The 19,914-nt window shown below is 35.5% G+C and overlaps 1 long non-coding RNA gene and 1 pseudogene across 9 annotated transcripts in view; one reads left to right on the top strand and one right to left on the bottom strand.

Moving 5' to 3' along the window:
• LOC144287854 (uncharacterized) overlaps window positions 1-19,914 on the bottom strand; it is a 353,649-nt gene that overhangs the window by 65,364 nt on the left and 268,371 nt on the right. The window lies entirely within an intron of this gene.
• LOC144287603 (DNA dC->dU-editing enzyme APOBEC-3H pseudogene) lies at window positions 5,542-7,226 on the top strand (annotated as a pseudogene).

Raw genomic sequence — 19,914 nt, 5'->3', positions numbered from 1 at the left:
AAAGACATACTTAGATATTAATACACTGATACTGAGAGACTTCCACACAGCACTTCCCTGCAAATGACAGATATTCTAAGCACAACACCTCCAAAGAAACAAGAGACTTAAATGATACACTGGACCAGATGGATTTCACAGGTATTTACATAACTTTACATCCAAATGCAACTAAATACACATTCTTCTCAAGTGCACATGGAACTTTCTCCAGAATAGACCACATACTGGGTCACAAATCAGGTCTTAACCAATGCCAAAAGATTGGGATTGCCCCCTGCATATTTTCAGACACAATGCTTTGAAACTTGAACTCAGTCACAAGAAGAAATTTGGAAGAAACTTAAACATGTAGACGCTAAAGAACATCCTGCTAAAAGATGAAAGGGTCGACCAGGAAATTAGACAATTAAAAAGATTCATGGAAACTAATGAAAATGAAGATAAAACCATTCAAAATCATTGGGATACAGCAAAATCAGTCCTAATAGAGAAATACATCGCAATACAAGCATCTCTCAAAACATTGGAAAAAACTCAAATACACAAGCTAACCTTGCACCTAAAGGAGATGTAGAAAGAACAGAAAAAAAACAAAAAACAAAAAAAAAAACCCTAGACCAAGTAGAAGAAGAGAGTTAATAAAGATTCAAACAGTACTCAATGAAATAGAGACCAGAAGAACTGTAAACAGATAAACACAACCAGGAGTTGGTTCTTTGAAAGAATTAATAAGATAGCTAAACCGTGAGCCAGCCTTATTAAAAACAAAAGAGAAAAGACTCAAATTAATAAAATCATGAATGAAAAAGGAGAGGTCACAACTAATACCAAAGAAATACAAATGATTTTAAAAATGTATTATCGGTAGCTATATGCCAATAAATTAGGCAATCTAGAAGAAATGGACGCATTTCTGGAAAACCACAAACTACCAAAACTGGAACAGGAAGAAAGAGACAATCTGAACAGGCCAATAACCAGGGAGGAAATTGAAGCAGTCATCAAAAACCTCCCAAAACACAAAAGTCCAGGGCCAGATGGCTTCCCAGGGGAATTCTATCAAACATTTAAAGAAGAAACAATACCTATTCTACTAAAGCTGTTCTGAAGGATAGAAAGGGATGAAATACTTCCAAACTCATTTTATGAGGCCAGAATTACCTTAATTCCTAAACCAGACAAAGACCCCACCAAAATGGAGAATTATAGACCAACATCCCTGATGAACACAGATGCAAAAATTCTCAACAATATACTAGCCAATAGGCTTCAACAGTACATAATAATAAGAATAATAATAATAAGAGGAATATTCACCATGACCAAGTGGGATTTATTCCTGGATGCAAGTTTGGTTCAACACTCATAATAGAATGAACATGATAGATCATATCAACAAGAGAAAAAACAAGAACCATATGATCCTCTCAATAGATGCAGAGAAAATATTTGACAAGATACAGCAGCCATTCCTGATCAAAACTCTTCAGAGTGTAAAGTTAGATAGAACATTCCTCAACATCTTAAAAGCCATCTATGAAAAGTGCACAGCAAATATTCTCAAAGTGTAAACACTGGGAGCCTTTCCCCTAAGATCAGGAACATAACAGGGATGTCCACTCTCACCACTGCTATTTAACATAGTACTAGAAGTCCTAGCCTCAGCAGTCAGATAACAAAAAGAAATAAAAATCATTCAAATTGGCAAAGAAGAAGTCAAACTCTCCCTCTTTGCAGATGACATGATACTGTACATAGAAAACCCAAAAGACTCCATCCCAAATTTCTAGAACTCATACAGCAATTCAGCAATGTGGCAGGATACAAAATCAATACCCAGAAATATGTGGCATTTCTATACACTAACAATGGGACTGAAGAAAGAGAAATTAAGGAGTCAATCCCATTTAAAATTTCATCCAAAAGCATAAGATACCTAGGAATCAACTTAACCAAAGAGGTAAAGGATCTATACCCTAAAAACTACAGAACACTTCTGAAAGAAATTAAGGAAGACACAAAGAGAAGGAAAAATATTCCATGCTCATGGATTGAAAAAAGTAATATTGTGAAAGTCTCAATGCTACCAAGGGTAATTTACCCATTCAATGCAATCCCTATCAAAATACCATGGACTTGCTTCAGAGAGTTGGAACATATGATCTTAAGACTTGTGTGGGGGATCCCTGGGTGGCGCAGGGGTTTGGCGCCTGCCTTTGGCCCAGGGCGCGATCCTGGAGACCCAGGATCGAATCCCACATCAGGCTCCCGGTGCATGGAGCCTGCTTCTCCCTCTGCCTATGTCTCTGCCTCTCTCTCTCTCTCTCTGTGACTATCATAAATAAATAAAAATTATAAAAAAAAAAAAGACTTGTGTGGAATCAGAAAAGACCCCGAATAACCAGAGGAATATTGAAAAAGAAAACCAGAGCTAGGGTATCACAATGCCAGATTTCAAGTTGTTCTACAAAGCTATGATCATCAAGACAGTATGGTACTGGCACAAAAACAGACACATAGATCAATGGAACAGAACAAAGAACCCCAAAATGGGCCCTCAACTCTATGGTTAACTAATATTTGACAAAACAGGAAAGACTATCCACTGGAAAAGGGACAGTGTCTTCAATAAATGGTGCTGGGAAAATTGGACAGCCACATGCAGAAGAATGAAACTACACCATTCTCTTACACCATACACAAAGATAAACTCAAAACGGCTGAAAGTTCTAAACGTGAGATAAGAATCCATCAAAATCCTAAGGAGAATACAGGGAACACCCTTTTTGTACTTGGCCACAGCAACTCCTCGCAAGATACATCTATGAAGACATGGTAAACAAAAGCCAATCCTATACCATTGATTGTCTAGCATACCACTTATGGGTAGTCTAAAACATTATGATATTGATAGATCTTACATAGGAATGAATTTAATAATTTAGTAATTTTACTAATACATAGATTTGATTCATAACTTACATATGTGTCTTCTAAATAAGTCCATAATCTCAAATCTATTTTTCCTGATATTTCTCCAAAGAACATAGATACATATATACACTATACCTTTTTCTGTACTCACAATATGAAAAAGGATCTATAAATTAGCAACAACAGAAAGTAGCTTTCTAATAAACTTATAACTCCACAGTGCTGCCCAGAAGTTAAAAATGTGTGTGTGTGTGCGTGTGTGTGTGTGTGTGTTTTGGCAAAGTGAAAAAATAGCTAAAATTTAAAATATTTTAGGCAAAAAATATACTGAATTATTATTAGACTAATGGTGTAACACTGAGATATGTACTGGGGGACACCAGTAAACAAGAGGAATAGGAGCATAAGAATAGCTCATAATTTGACTTAGCAAGAGGAATAGGAGCATAAGAATAGCTCATAATTTGACTTAATATATGACAATGTTGAATAAAAAAAGACAGAAAATCATTCACATGAAGGGATAACTGAATGGCAAATTATTTGATTAAGAGGAGGGCCAGTCTAGAAAACTAACAGAGGAAGTGATATATATATCCAGAACATAAAATGGGGATAAAGATTTTTTGATAAATATTTTTAGTTGCTATATATATATAGCAAATGCTGAGCATTCTTGGTAATCTGATATAATATGAATACAAGTTGATAGAAATGGATCTGTTCTTCTAAGGAATAAAAAGAGAAGTAATCTGAAGACAAATTGCAAAAAACTATGAACACTGTGATAAATAATAGTAAATATAAGGGAAGTGTTATTAGTTTTTATTTATTTCTGATTTCTGAGTTATTTAACTGAACTAAATAAATGAGTAGTTCCTCTTGTGTCGTTATTATCTGAACAGTTCTCATTTGAGATTATAAAATTGATAGCGTGAGCTTAAACCAAGCAAAGCTATCTTAAAATTCAATGGAAAGAATTATAATTGTTCCATGACCTTTAAAAACTTTTATTGAAATATTATAAACTATCTTATTGTTAGTTAAACATTTACAGGCAATGAAGAAATAGTAAAACTAATATTTATTTAGAACACATCTTATCAAAATGCTCAAAACATTTACAACTGAAGTGTTGTGCTTATTTGAAAAAAAAAAAACAACTCATAAAAAGTTATTTTTTCCTCATAAAAAGTTTGAATGATGTTTCTTTCTCTATCTCCATTTATGATACTCATGATATGGAACAATCAATGCTGTGTTGAACTTCCCTCTAAGCTTGGGTCAGCTTTCAATGTTTTATCTTTTGTGCCTTCAGTGTTGTGAAACACCTCCAAGAATTCCATTACCGTGAAATTTACTCCCTGGTTAACTTCCTCTGGGACATTTGATTACAACCACCTTTCTCATTTATGCTAAGTTTACCTTTGCCAACTTCCTCTATATTGAGTCTTCCAGAGAGGGCAATACCCACCTTACCATGCTTATCTATCTTCTGATCATACCCAGTTTTGTTCCTGGGGGTATCACTTCTAATTCTTTGCTGCACCATCATCTTTATTGTTCTAGTTTCTCTTTTATTTATCCATTTTTGTAAAATACCCCTGGGAGATAAGATGGCAATACAACTACACACTTTTATGCTTTTAGGTGAATTGAATAACAGGTGTGCAGTGACCAATCTCTGACAGAGTCTGAAAAAAGTCACGTGATTGCTTACTGATCATCATGTGCATCTATTATTTATGAAATGATTTGTGGATAGAGGAGCTAGCAGCATGTTTCTACGTTATGTAATTATTCACAGTTGATATAACCGAGTAATTTATTTTTTTTAATTTTTATTTATTTATGATAGTCACAGAGAGAGAGAGAGGTGCAGAGACACAGGCAGAGGGAGAAGCAGGCTCCATGCACCGGGAGCCTGACGTGGGATTCGATCCCGGGTCTCCAGGATCGCGCCCTGGGCCAAAGGCAGGCACCAAACCGCTGCGCCACCCAGGGATCCCATAACCGAGTAATTTAAAATTGAACCCATTATTAGAGAACTGGTATTATTTAAATAGACTGTAATAACTAAAATTCAGGCATGTCAGAGCCTTGCAAAGCAAAGGTCTACATGCTAAAATAGCAATAAGATCATTGAAATATCAAATAAATGTAAAGTATAGGAAAATTCAAGTATCAGTACATAGTCATTATTAAAGGTGTGATATAAAATATCACTTTAAAAATATTCAACACAATCTGATTTTATTAAACTGATTTTTAAAAAACCATGAAAATGGTAACTTTGTTGTATACTCAAAAGAAGTTATATTTGAACTCCTAAAGCTGGGAATGTTAGACTTGCCCTATACCCTTCCTCTCTCTGGAATGGGCTAGTTGGTTCACCAGACACTTTGGTCTGTGTATCCTCACTTTGCCCAGAGTATTTTGGGACTGACAGTATAGCTGCCCTTTTCAGACTACCATTCTGCGTTTTGCCAGTCTCCATGTTTCATCTGAACTTGCCAGGCATTCCTAAACACATCTTCAGATCCTAGTCTAACTTAACCCATCTCTCCTTCTCCAGCTTATAAACATTCCGTGACTCTCCATCACATGGAGAGCCAAAAGACCAAAGTCTTGCTTCAGCCATCAGCTGGCCCCTGGTTCCCTCTCATTCCCTCTGGCTATTTGTTCCAGCCCCTTCAAGACTATGGCTCATATCCTGCAATTGCCGGTCCCTATGCTTTTTTTCAGGTTTCCTCTGTCTGGACCACTCCCTACAGCATCCCAGAACAAGAGGCAAGTTCCCTTACTCCAACCCAGGTCTCCTTGCTCTTGCAGAGATCAGCACCGATGCTATGTTGGGCTTAATGTCCAGACACCTGGGAAGATACAGTTGCCCTCAGTTGACTTGGGTGGCTCATTCATTTCCCAGTCTGCTGGCCTCCCCCGGTGCTGGGAATTAATACTGGCACCCAATATTCCCATCTTCCTCAGGGGGAGTAGGGCATGAGCAACCCACCTCAATTCCTAGGCAAAATGCTATTTCCTCCTACTCCCTCTCCCTCAACTGTGCTGCCCCCATCCTCACCACCCCCATAGCCCTAAGTCCAGCTCTTCTGGGAGATCCCACAGTAGCACTGAAAGGGGCCCATGAGACCCCTCCCACCAGAGAGCATCCAGAGATACATAAGTGATAGGGTAGCTCATGAGAGACACAAAATTGTAAGTCCTATGGTTCTTCTTCCCATTAAGCACTGAAAATTTTACCTATAGACCTTGTAAATTCATTATAATAACTAGCTGACATCTTCCTCAGCTCCCCTATCAAAACCTTAGTTCCTACGCCCCTCGATGAAGTAGATCAGAGAAATCATTCTGCACTTTGTTCATCCAAGCAATTGGTAAGGAAGGCCAGCCAACAGAATTATCATACTACTTATTTATTTATACAAACGACAGCATTATAGTCTAATTACCATAAGAGTCATGTTTATTTCAGCAATTCAGTTGAGTATGAATCTTCATCAAATAAAGGGTTGGCTTTATTTCTTCCAAAGAAAATTATCCTAAGCTTCATATTTCAAAGAATAATTAAATCTCAAACATAAATCTTTGATAGTCTAAAGTTAAAGGTAATATACATATATATTTTTATTTGGATATTTATGATTAAATGTATGAATTTGGAAGATTTTAAGCAAGATGTCAACATAGGAAAGAGCAAGCTTTAATTCCCCCTTTCCTTTTTACAATCTGACAGAAATGTTCAAAGAAGAACAGAAATAAAAATAAAATGTGTAAGAGAGGTCTTAATCAGTGTTCAAAACCTACTTGTGCTACCAACTGAAGCCCATAATTGCCAAAGATTGCCTTCAAAACAAGAAAAAGCACCGTAGAGAAATTTGATCTACTGACAAGGTCAATTCATTGCAACTGGACAGATCCCAGAGATTCAAAATCACTTGTGGTGTCACATGGAGCCCCTACTCAACCTGTGCCTGGGAACTGGTTGCATTTGTCCAAGACCACCCGCACCAGAGCCTTCAGATCTTTGTTTTCTGCCTGTACTTCCACTGCCACTGTAAGCGTCAGCTGAGACTGAGACATAGGCAGGCTTCCAGGATCACAATAGCTGTCATGAGCAGCCTAGAGGAAGTTTGCGGACAACCAGGACAGCTTCCCAACCCTAGAAAACCTGGAACATTATAGTGAAAACATAAAACTAAAGACTCGGGAGGATCCTGATACCCCTGAATGATTTAGAGAATGACTTCAGAAATTTCAAAATGGGATGACCATCAATCCCCCTCCACCTCACCTTTGGTTAGGAAGTAACCAAAAGAGAGCTGTTCCTAGAGCATCTCAATGCTTCTTAAACTGCTAACTTTTCAGAGCAAGCTGTGAGCTCCACTGGCACACCTGACCCTTGCTGGAGTCCAGAAAATCTTTGTTCTTCCTTCATTATATTTTCTTTTTTAAGTGGGTATATATTTTTATAACTGAAAAAAAATTAAGACTGTAAAAATAAACAAAAGAATTGAGATAAAGCAAATTGTTTAAAATTCATACACATAATTTTTTTATATATATGACAGATGATTGCAAATTGAAGGGAATCACAAAGTATGAAATCCTACCCTACAGATGGCAAGAAAGTTGTGAGATGTTACATGAAGTAAAAAAAGGAAATTGTAACAAATCTCAAAGCATCAAATAAATTGCAGGGGTAAGGGTCAAACTGATAACTGGTCACCAGGCTGATTGAAATTCCTGACTTTTAGTAATGGCTTTTAAATTCAAAGGCCGTGGCAGCAGTGCTGGGATGTCAAACAAGGGTGGCACTTCAATACTAGGCAAAGTTTTTGGAATCAGGTAAATTCCCTAATTCTGGGGAGGAATGACTAGAAGAGAAGCAAAGGCCAACAATATGAAAAGTGAAAAATTACTCCACCTGAAGCCACCTTTTCTCAAGATATAACAATACTTAGATTTGAAAGTCTTCAAAATACACAAGAAAATGTTTTAAGGGAAGCCCCGGTGGCTCAGCGGTTTAAGCGCCGCCTTCAGTCCAGGGTGTGATCCTGTGGTACCGGGATCAAGTCCCACATCAGGCTCCCTGCATGGAGCCTGCTTCTCCCTCTGCCTGTGTCTCTGCCTCTCTCTCTGTGTGTCTCTCATGAATAAATAAATAAAATCTTAAAAAAAAAAAAAGAAAATGTTTTAAGCAGTGAAATTTAAGCGTTTGCAAATTTGGTTATGAAAATTAGAATGAAGAAATCACTCAGTAGCACAGCTGGGGGAAAAGCAAGCACTGCTCTCTTTTTCAATGTTTAAAACTATACACAACTTTCATGAAATATATTCTAGAAATGACATTTTTAGAGTTTATTCCTAACAATTCAAATGCTGATCATGCTCTTCCTGGAGCTTCAGAGTGAAAGGGCAGAATATTTCTGATGCTTGATGATTCATAGGGGCCTGGTGGAGGTGACTCTCTCATGCACACCATTTCTGTGAAGAGCACAATGTTTGCAGTTTGCTCTACTACACATTCTTGCAAAGGTCTAGGGGAAATTGCTACAAATCTACTTGCCACAACAGGATACTAACTCCCATCATAGAGAGATCAGATTTCTTCAGTAAAGATGATGCTTTTGAGTTTTTTTTTTTTATTATTGGAGTTCAATTTGCCAACATATAGCATAATACCTAGTGCTCGTCCCATCAAGTGCCCCCCTCTGTGCCCGTCATGCAGTCACCCCTACCCACTTTTGAGTTTTTGATGTGGATGTCATCATTGATGGTGTGTGACAACACTTTCTTTGGCTAAACCTTGGAGATAGAATCAGATTTTGGTTCTATATTTTTTATATTTGTCAAAAAACACATGAATTTTCTTATTCTGTAGGGAAGTAAGCCCTTATACGTTACTGAAATTTCCTACAGGAATATCTGTTTATAATGTTTATTGTTAATTAAATTGAATTAGGTAAAATTATATGAATAAACGTTTATATTGGATTTTTCTTAAACCTGACTTCTCATTGACATATTCACCTAGAAATCACAATAGATCAGATGATAGTGATAAAAAAATGTAGATACATTCCCTAGTTCTTTTTTGCCTAGATAAGTCATCCTGCCTTTCAAACACCATACCATATATAATACTTAATGTTCTTTATGCTGTAAGAGCCATCAAAAGAACTTATCAGAGTTTCTATGACTTAATTTGTATTCCCTGAAGACTATCTGCTGGTTGAGATTAAATCAGGTAGCCCTCTGAACAATTATTTGTCATCCAAAATTTATTATTTCTAAAAACAGGTATATGAATAGGATAGCACTGTTAACTACTATAGTTAACTGAGAGAGATAGAGTAGGAAGAAAATATTCCATAATTATTTACTGTACCACATATACAGTAAAACATTACAGTGCATACATACCACACATACAGTATAAACATTTTATAATAATAAAGATCTTTTAACATAAAATATATTAAACTTCTTGCAAAATATCAAGAATTACTTTCAAAATAATATATAAAAATAAATATCCACTATTAAAGAAAATACACAATTCTTATAAGAAATATTTCTCATAAAATTTAATAATTTAAACCCAAGCAAAATAAGAGTTAAATAATTAAGAAGATCTAAGTGGCTCTAATCAGAAGTAGTGAGCAGTAAGGTTGCCAATTCTTCCAAGTTATGTTTATATTTGTAGTATTTTTGAATCATTATTATAATGGAATTTGTTTTAGGAACCAGAAAAAAAAAACTAGCTATGAGTTTTACCTGGAAGAGTAAATAATTAAAAATAAAGTTTACTTTTTTGAAATGTAATGAAAGAGGAAATTTTGGGTTAAGTAGTAAACTGTATTTAAGACTATAGTATTTAGAATACATAGTATGCATTTATGTATAAATAAATGAAATCAAAAAAGTGACTCGCAAATAAAAAAGTATTAATGTGTGTATATATATATAATTTATAATTTAGTAATTATAATAAAGCATTCAAGAGCTTTTGAATAAAAATTAAAATAACATTATTAGTGATCTGAAATCAGCAGTAAAATGAGAACAATGTTCAGTAAATGCAGTCAGTAAATAAATACACAGAAACATTTGTAACTGAATTAAAATCTAGAAAGTACACATAAAATAGCATTGCACCAATCAACACTACAAAGTTTCAGGATGTTTTAACAGCGAAAATTAATGGAGATTAATACAATAATTGCAATAGATAGGCTAATCAGATTCTGACAAGCCTAACCCAATTTGGTACAAATTTGATAAGATTTAGATATCTCTATTTTCATAGCTTTTACCCGGAGGTTAGGCCCAACATGCCAAAATGAGGGATAGCGTAAACTTTGAAACACACACACACACACACACACGGGTGCAAGGGGGGCGTAGAGAGGGACAAAGAGACAGAGAGACAGAGATTCTGTCTTTCTCTGCTGAAAAACTAAAAATCAGACTTCAAGGCAACCATAGTCATTGGAGCATTAGTGGAGCAGGGAGCCTGATGCAGGGATGCAGGGCTTGATCTCAGGACCAAGGATCCTTGGAATCATGACTTGAGTTGAAGATAGATGCTTAACCGACTAAGCCACTCAAATGCACCTCTTGTGGGGTTTCTGATGTATGTAGATATACTACATAAAATAACTATAACATGAAATACAGCATGGGACGTAGTTAATGGGCCCAGAGAGTTACATGATTTTGTGTATTTATGTATTCTGGTCTGGTATTAACTCTAAGCAGACTGAACAATTAAAGGTGATTTTTATGATCCCTGGATCAGTCACACACACACACACACACACACACACACACACACACACCACCCAAATAGCTATAACATAAAAGCCAATGGATAAAATGGAATTTTAAAGTTATTCAGATCACTTGGAAAATATATAGTAATAAACTTTGACATATTTTAGAATTCTTATTTGGGAACCACGTAGTGATTGGCACTTAGGAATTATATAGCAAAACTTCACTTTTACAGAAACACTGAAGAATACACTGATGATATTTGTTTGATCATATCGTTTTATAATTACTTGAGTTTTACATCTTAAAGCTGTATACATTTTACCATGGGGATTATTACTATTTTATTTTATAAATAATTCTGAGGTTGTTTAGTTATTCATTACTCTGTTTTTTTTCTGTCATAAACATAAACACCTAGGTGGAGTTAAGGCTTCTGATTTTCCTTCATTGCTCTTTGCAATAGCATTAATGCATTTCTATCTCAAAAGCATTTACCAGTACTACACAATGTTCTAAAGAGATTGGTTAGGAAAACAGATTACAGCAACCTTCAGATACTGCAAGGTTAAGTGATTTGACCTCGGTCACAGAAAAGATAAATGACAGTATTAAGAACAGTATCTGGTTAATATAAGGAGCATATTTTAATTCTATTCTTCAATATTAGTTTCTAGATCAGAGTTTTTGCTTTACAAAGTAGAGGGAAAATAAGCAAAGGAGTAACTCAAATTAAAATTTGCATCAATTCAAATCTTTTGTCTTACATATATCAATTTTCCAAAATGATATAGTTCTTCTGCATTAATCAAATAAAATGGATTCTGGACAACATCATTCAATAAGTGTTTATCCAGGCAGATGACTAAGAAACAATTATTTGAGAAACACCGTAGATAGTTCATCCTAGGTTGAAAGAGCAAAAACTTGGTCAAGAGGCAATGCTCAAGATTCTCTAGCTCTAAAGAGACAATTAGGACTAGCTAACAGAGTATTCCTTACACTCTTTTTATTTATTTGTTCATTCATTCATTCATTCATTCATTCATTTTAACAAGATATGCTTTAAATTAAAAAATCAATTGCTGACAATGAGTTGAGATGAATAAACTTTCAGAATCACAGAGAAGAGACTATTTGCTGGCCTGAAAGTGAAACCAAAATGAGGATAGAGTGTGTTGTAGTCACTATTACAAATGTTGACTATATTCTTCCTTTAAGGTGTGTTTTCTAGAATCCACTTTGTGGATTTATCTGGGACAAATGACACTCACTTCCATAGTCTGTTTCAAGGGGTGATTAAAAAAGAATGATTGGGGCACTTGGTTGGCTCAGTGGTTGAGCATCTGCCTTTGGCTCAGGTTGTGATCCTGGGATGGAGTCCACCGGGATGGAGTCCACTGGGATGGAGTCCTGTATTGGGCTTTCCACAGGGAGCCTGCTTCTCCCTCTGCCTCTCTGTGTTTCTCATGAATAAATAAATAAAATATAAAAAAATAAAAAATAAAAAGAGTGATTAATGTCTAAGAAATTTTCAAAAACTTTATTTTTATGTAAACTTACTAAAATGATTATTCTGACAATCCATCATTGCTCTGTGCTGTTCCACAGTGCATGCTTTATACTTTCCAACACAAAAGCTAAGGTGATCTGTAAATATTTTTACTGTCTTATCCAGAGGTTAGAAACATGACCTAGACAGGGCCAGGCGATGCCTTCCCAGAGCAAGTGAGGCAAAAGGAAAGGCATGCTTAGGTTTCATTTGCGCAAACAGTATTAATGATGTCCTGAAGTTAGGGTAGTGTTAAATGTTGGCCAGGTTGTTCTGTTTCTTGTTTTTCTCTCCTACCTTGTTTCCATGGTTTCTGCCCAATTCACTTGTCTGATTCTCTTAGTTATTTTGTATGTTCCAATAAATTCTATTTCTGCTTAGATAGCCACAGTGAGCTTTTATGTCTTAAAATTAAGGACTTTGGTAACAACAACAACAACAACAAAATCTTTATAAATAAGTATGGGATTCAAACTTTTCCATAATATCTATGGATGTTAAAATGTTGCAGACAGCCTTTATTTTTCCTCCCAAATCTTATTACTCTTTTTGAGTCATTTGGGCTAACCTTTATTTGTCACTCACTTTTAATTTCTGTTTTGTGAAACAGAAAAGCATATATTTGTTGTTTCTATGATCAACCTTTAAGTAGCCAAGGCTTTTTAGCTACCTAATGTAGCACAAAATAAGATAGAGATGTGGGTATCTGTTATTGTGTTAATGCTTTAAGAGCCAGATGGTAAAAGAGAGACGGAAACAGAGAGAGGGGAGAGAGAGAGAGAGAGAGAGAGAGAGAGAGAGAGAGATTTTCTGCAAAAGCCGAAGGATTGGATAGTAAGCACTATACAGAAGATAGAGAAAACTCAATTATTTCCACACTTCTGAATCCCTGTCCAATTTCAGCTTGATTAAAGCACACAGCAACTGTCACTATCACAGGGGAATACACTAGTTACTGTGATGTTTACCCTTTTCTTTTTAAGTAGGTCCCATGGCCAGCATGGAGCCCAATGCAGGGCTTGAACTCACAACCCTGAGATCAAGATGTCATCAAGAATCAGATGTTAACTGACTTGAGCCATCCAGGAGCCCCCTGTGATGTTTGTCCTTAATGAGAATGGATATATGCTTAGAGATTTCCTCCTAACTTTATCGTGGGAGCTATTTTTTTTTTTTTACTGGTTATATTAAACTCTACATCTTAACTTCAAATTTATCATTTGATTCCCTGTCTAGCATCCAAAAATCAGAAACAAAAAATCATTTTAAAAAGCTTATACATTATCAACTGCTAGTTTGATTAAAAGCAAAGAATGTGCTGAATGAGAATAGATCATGCTTATTATCTGATTGTAGGAAGGAGCTTGAGAGCAAGAGTAAACAAAACAATTTTGCATCAGTTTACTGTGACAGATTCAAGGACATGATTAAAAAGCAACTGATTCCAATTTGAAACCAAATTCAACACACATCAGGCAGAAGACAGTCAATGTTTTAGAGGTATCAATGACATTTTAGAGACAATTTTTCAAGCAATGCCATTGCAGGTGAAGGTATGCCTTCCTTAGTACTTCCTTATCCAGATGTTTTTATTAAGAAGGCGGCTAAAATTAAGACAAATGTATTACTGATAAAGATGGCTATATTTGTTAAAGGAAGACAATTTGTGGACACAACAAAAAAAATGGAAAGTGGAATCTCTCCTTCATGAGTTTCCTCCTAAAATAAAATTCTACCTTATTAAAGAAGAAGCACATATTTTAGAGGGTTCCTAGTAGGGTTTGCTTTAAGCACAATGCAATATGCATGTTCAGTGAGACATTTAACAGAAAGATAATTCTTGTCAACTTGCAATTATAATTTATCTTCATGGAAAATTAGAACTTAAATAAGTATTCAAATATTTGTCTATAATTAATGTTTTCTCTATATTTTTAATTGTTTTGATTGCCTTTTAAAATACAAGCTGGAAAGCTGATGTATTTGATTATTGAAGTAAATTTCCAAAATGTTAAAAGAATCTCTAAGTACCATTAATAATTATTGGTGAATAGTTTTATTATTGTGTCAAAAAACACACGTTTATAATTTATACTGATTTATTATAAGATTTATAGATACTAATTAATTCTTTTTTTTTAAGATTTTACTTATTTATTCATGAGAGACACAGAGAGAGAGAGAGAGGCAGAGACACAGGCAGAGGAACATGGACACAGGCTCCATGCAGGGAGGCAGACGTGGGACTCGATCCTGGGTCTCCAGGATCACACCCTGGACTGAAGGTGGCGCTAAACCGCTGAGCCACCCGGGCTGCCCCATTATTTCTTAATACTTACAAATTAGAATTCTTGTGATAATTTATCCTAAAAATCTCATAGACTCTATCACTTATCAAAGAAATACCTATCATTATTTTAAAACTTTTTTTTTTACTTAGAACTTGATAAGGAGAGACCAGACCAATCCCAACAGTATTATGTAAATGAAAGTTGCCTAATAAAGTTTTGAGGAATGATTAACTTTACAGCAACATAACTTAAAGTGGAGGTACACATAATTTTAAGGGACTATTAGAAGGAATCCCTCATTTGACTCCATCACTCTGATGTCCATCATAGGGCTATATGGGGAATTAGAAGAAGAAGTTCTCTTTTCACAAAGAAATTACAAGCTAGAAAAGAGGTAAAGTACACGAGGTAGTTAAGTAGAAATATAAGACACATATACCAAAACTATTTTTTTAAAATGATTCAAAGTGCATTTGAGCGCCTTGAAGAAAGACACAATGGAGTGTATGAGTCTTGAGATAAGTAAGCTATATTGGGAAAACCAATTTAAAGAGAGAGGAGGCAGTTTCTTCTAGAGCAAGATGAAAAAAAAAATCAAGACTATGGAGCAAAATGCATATGATTTTCTGTGTTTTTCCCAAAACAAAGAGAATGAGATTTAAGTGCTTTTCAAAGAAAGTACGATAGGGGTTTTGAGAGTCTCTAAGAACTCTATGTACATAGTATACAGACTTTCACGCAGTTATGTTAGAGAGTTGATTAACCCTGATTCTCAGCTGTGTTGAGTATGATTGAAATAAATTTGAAAATATTATATCTAAATCTATCTTAGATCCAAATTAACAGTGCTAAAATGGTTTTATAATGGAGCTAGTGTACCTACAGAAAGTGAGCAATAGAAGAGCATTAAGATCACTGTTTTCTAAATTAAACCCTCAAAAAACAAGGAGGGAGTAATATTATTGTGGATATAAGTGAAATAGGGGCACACTTTGTACATTGGCTATAGGAACAGTATTTTTGTTTTAATTAATAGAAGTCATTTGTTTTAATGTGTTCATAAAATATGTCACATTGTTAAAATTCAAATTATAATAAATAAGGTATCTTGGTAAAAATTGCATACAAGTAATTTCAGTGTTTAGTTTGTTTTGTAATCTTGTGATGTGATGCTCTGGGGAAAAAAATGGGGTATGGATGACTCTCTTTTCCCCTTCTACCTAAAGTAGAAGAAGACAAGTCTAGCTCTGTTATGTTAGCATTACTGTCTTTGTGGTGACATTATGAAATATCCATTTTATTTTTTACTTTTTAAAGACGTATTTATTTATTTGAGAGAGAGAAAGTAGGGGAGGAGCAGAGGGAGAGGAAAAGGGAGAGAATCTCACATAAAATTTCTGCCGAGCACAGAGCCCAACCTGGGGCTCAATCCCATAACCCTGAGATTACCACCTGAGCAGAAACCAAGAGTTGGGCGCTTAACCAACTGAGCCACCCTGGTGCCCCATGAAGTGCCCACTTTAAAAGAAAAACTTTGAAAGTCAGAATTTCTCTCAAAAAAAAAATGCAAAAAGTCTGTCAAGTAATATTTTGTTAATGTTAAAACCTTAGTTAAACCAGTAACGATTATATTAGAAGATGTTTCAAACTAAAGCTGGTGAAGAGGGCATCCATACTCTAATCCAAAATTAATTATCTTGCTTGAAAGAAGCAGAATGAAAAAAATTGAAGGTAGACATATATTTTTAACAGATTTTAAAACTTTAATTTTCTTGTAGGAAAAAAGGCAGGGTGGATAAATTGTCTTGTAGCCCTCTATGTTTTAACTGAAGCTTATTTCAGAAGCTTTCTAGGGCAACGTAACTTTAAACATGAGTGAGAGGGATGAATTATCCATCTCATTACCCAGTGGATATGAATAATATTTGTCAACAATTAATGGGCAGAATTTTGAAGTAGAAGGAAGAATTTTTCAGTAACCATTATAAAGTCCTCAGACATTGACAACCAAATGTTAATTTGATAACAGCACTGTTAGGTCTCCATAGGAGAAAGATTAGTTACCTGCACACAAGCTCCATCCATGCCACTGTTCATCTCTTACCTGTGGATGAGAAACGCTAATGTACATCAGTCAACAAATGGGTATTTATTAGGTTCTGGTGCTGGAAGCATATTTCTTTTCTTGGCATATGATTTCTAAGATACCTCTCTCTCTCAACATCTCTTTGCACAGTTGCTGCTGTATGGCCAGGGGGCTGACAATTCCTTCATAACCAAACTTAAAATGAAGTTGTGTGACTAGAGGGAAAAATGACAACCACTACCACAAGCCTACTGCCCTAAGATTTATGTAGAATTTTTATCTAGTTATATTCTTTATATTTATCCATGGGCGGGGGTAGTGTATCAAGATTTTAAGAGTGTGGGTTTGAGGAAAAGTTTAAAGAAAACTCTCCCTTACTTAGGCTTACCTCTAGCATGAAGAAAAAGATTCTGCACAATTTATGCTAATCTGGGAAATATATAATGGCTTGGGAATCATCAACTGTTACTAGCATCCTTACAAGGAATGACTTTTATTGTCGATGCTTATATCCTTGATGTATATTTTCCTTTAGAATCCAGCCTGGCAGTTGGATGCAGTCTCAGTAGCTTACTGTTTGACTATAGGATTGAGAATTGTGATTTAGCCATCCAAAGGGGACACATGAGACTTGTATTTGTTGTGGTTGCTGGATAGTAAAAGAGTTTAGGAAGAGCCAGGGAATTGTTTTGGAGATTATTTTCTGGGGACATTATTTTTTCTGTAAAAAAGTAATTGATTTAATGGGATCCCTGGGTGGCGCAGCGGTTTGGCGCCTGCCTTTGGCCCAGGGCGCGATCCTGGAGACCCGGGATCGAGTCCCACGTTGGGCTCCCGGTGCATGGAGCCTGCTTCTCCCTCGGCCTGTGTCTCTGCCTCTCTCTCTCTCTGTGACTATCATAAATAAATAAAAATTGAAAAAAAATATTAAAAAAAATAGTGAGGGCTTATCGTATTTTCATTGGATCAAAGCTGTGGTATTATGTAACTTTCATTTGAGTTTTATTGGACAATACAGCAGTATAAAATTCAGATCAGAAAAACTTATCGATTGACTTCTCTACTGAAATATGAGGTCTTGAGGTCAGACTAATTGAGAAGCTTCTAATTATAACAGAGAAGAGATATGTGAGTTTTTACTGACCAATGTGTTGGTATCATTATTACCAAATTAATACAAAGGCCTGGGTAGAGGTTTCTGGAACTGTAATTCTCTATTCGTGAAAGGTATAATAATTCTAGTTAATACTCTCCAGTTAATTATTAGTAACTCATTAATATTAATGAGATAAAATATACTTATTTGACCTTAGGGGAAATTCTAGGTTGATCTCAATTACTCACTTCCTTTGATTTCATCTCCAAATATATGGACGAATATAACTACCAAATATTAAGGATATTTATTAGACCATAATACAGGCACAGCTTCTTTTTTATTCCTACTTGGAGTTTGGTCCTTTTGAGAATTTTCTCTTTTATTTGTCTATGCTTCATGCATCAGAAGAGCCTGGGATGATTCCACCCAGAAGTTGCCTCATCCAGTGGCCTAAGCCCCGAATGAATTACCTTGTTCAAGTTTTTCTCTGTTATTGGAGTAGTCAATTAAAATTGGGCTACAGAGAGGGAGGAAAAAAGCAAAATAAAAGTTCAGTAGTAGTAAAGTCCCCTCTACGCATATGTTTACCTGTGGTTTTTGTAAGAAGAGGGTACAGAAATGTTGCCAAGAAGAATAGATTCAGAAATTCTCTGATCTAATGTCCGAGGTCACTCTCTGTCTCTATCCTTCTCAAATAAGAACAAAAGCAAATGACATCCATTCTAGAGATGAAACTTAGTAACTAGAAGAAAAGATTCTTCTCTGTTTACTTGGGTCATAAATGGTAAATGACTCAAACCAGTTTCTATTCTTTTGTGTATCTGTTTTCCTGATACACCACTACCTCTTGAAAATATTACCTTAAGCAATGGACTTATTTTATTTATTCATAGAGACAGAGAGAGAGAGAGAGAGAGAGAGAGAGAGGCAGAGACACAAGCAGAGGGAGAAACAGGCAACACACAGAGAGCCTGACGTGGGACTCGATCCCAGGTCTCCAGGATCATGCCCTGGGCTGGAGGCGGCGCTAAACCGCTGCGCCACCAGGGCTGCCCCCCACAGATTATTTAAAACACAAACTCATAGCAGCACTAATGCACACTATAAAAGTAAAACATTAAGACCTTTAAATGCAGGATGATATATTAGCAATTTAGCCTGCAACTAATAACAACAGAATAAATGACATTTTTTATTAAAATATGGAGGGCTCAGCTTCTATTTAAAAAAAAAAATTCTATTAAAGAACAGCCCTCCACTATTTGAGGAAGTGCATTTCTCTCTCTACAATACTTTGTTCACCACCCAGCAGGAAGCTTTGCTAGAGACACATGGAGCCATAAGGCAGTAAAAAAGGAGGCAGCAGATAGAAATGAACTTGGCAACCTGCTAGGGTAGCAGATATCACTCCATATCACAGCTGGGTGTGCATGCATATGATTTTTGTTTTTTCAAATGGGCGAGTCCACAATCTTAATCAGATTGTTAAAAATTCTAATAATTCTCTCCTATCAACCACCAGTTAAGACTCATGACCACTGTTTTAGAGATTTGTATAGCTCTCCAAAATTTTGCTCACTGAGATGTAAAAATATTTTTAAATTGGTTAATGTGTTTTAACTTTTATATGTGCAAGTCACAGGATAATTTCTAGTTAACTACCTATTTGTAAAAAAAAATAAACCAGACACAAAAAAGCATATTTTTACTTTTTTGAAATATATTTAAAAATCATATCAGTCTTTTGTGAGCAGGAAGATTTAGCTAGTATAATTTTATTGAGGTCTCCTTTGTTTATGGGAAGAGACTTTCAAATATTGATTTGCTTTTTATTCATCATGTAATGCAATAGAGAGGCATAAAATAATAATTGAAGAATTAAATCTCCACTTCATTTCTAATTTTCCTTCTTTTGAGGTTTGTGCCTGACCTTTATGACTGACTATAGCTTTCATGGTTTAATCATAAATAATTTGGCAATTCAAAGACAATAATATCAGACATGATGTATTTTTTTCTAAGCAATAAAATGAATTCAAAGATACCAAGGTTGAAGAGAATATAGTAAGGGGTTGGGGTTTCATCATTATCGGGTGACAGTGTGGTGAATTAAGGCGGTGCTTACTGAGATATCCTGTTGTGTCCAGACACA

Source organism: Canis aureus, chromosome 17, assembly GCF_053574225.1.
Source record: "Canis aureus isolate CA01 chromosome 17, VMU_Caureus_v.1.0, whole genome shotgun sequence".
NCBI lineage: Eukaryota > Metazoa > Chordata > Mammalia > Carnivora > Canidae > Canis > Canis aureus.
Note: the sequence above shows the minus strand (reverse complement) of the source record. Positions and strands in the feature narration are given on the sequence as shown.